Here is a 1,029-nt window from a genome sequence, read left to right as displayed (position 1 = left end):
GTCCAGCCTGGAAGTAATAAATGCATGAACTAGTTTTTCAGCGTCACTCTGAGACAGGATATTTCAAATTTTAGAGATGTTGCGCAAGTGAAGAGTGTGTCATTTCCACAACACTGCTTTCTCCCCCGAGGTCCACAGAGCCGTTGAGTCTGTGCAGGTCCCTGTACAAGCGCATAAACCTGTAACAAAAAATTCACCGAACTCGGACACGCACAGAATGTTTTCCTTCGTGGAGGGAAAACGCTGGCACACACTGCGTCCAATGTGAAAGGGCCTTAAGCCTTCCAGGACCAGAAGCTCAGTAAAGCACCCATCCGACAGCCAAACCCATCTGTTCTCTGATTGGATTGTTACGTTTGTGATTGCCATTACATTGACCAATCAGCTGAAAGGAAGTAAAATTGCAAGCGAGGGAAGTGAGGGAGTTTTACATTACAAATTTTTGCTTTGTATCTGTGACCAGGCCAGATGAGTTACAAAAAAAGTTTGTAACTTGTGTAAATATTTCTTACAAAGTCTTTTTTACACAAGCACAAATTCTCTTCTACAGATGCACAAACATAACATTTTCAGATATTTTGGTTTACAAGGTTACAAAACTCAGTTCACACCTATGCAGTGTGATTTACAAGTAGGGATCGGTATTTTATCCGATACCGGTGCCAAACCAGTACTTTTGAAACGGTGCCGGTGCTTAAAGAATGGAGAACACACACTTTGTCCAAAAACATCTTATGTTTTTATTTTTAGCAGTCTCTTTATTTCAGCAAAATGATAACCAAGTCAGCCTTTTCTGTTGATACAACATACCTCCTTTGGTTGGAACCAGTGCTTAAACAATGGAAAACACAAACTTTGTCCTAAAACCTCTCATGTATAGCTGATTTTTTTTGTAAAACGATAACAATGTTAGCCTTTTTTGCCTCTATAGGGTATATATGGTATCACTCTATCAAACAAGAAGACAGCCGCATGTAGCTATGATGATGTTTGCTAGTTCACCTTACATGCATTAATGTAATAACGTGG

Source organism: Pundamilia nyererei, unplaced genomic scaffold (assembly GCF_000239375.1).
Source record: "Pundamilia nyererei isolate P.nyererei 1_Seehausen unplaced genomic scaffold, PunNye1.0 scaffold00513, whole genome shotgun sequence".
Lineage (NCBI taxonomy): Eukaryota > Metazoa > Chordata > Actinopteri > Cichliformes > Cichlidae > Pundamilia > Pundamilia nyererei.
The sequence above is the reverse complement of the archived record's forward strand: the minus strand, read 5'-3'. Positions refer to the sequence as shown.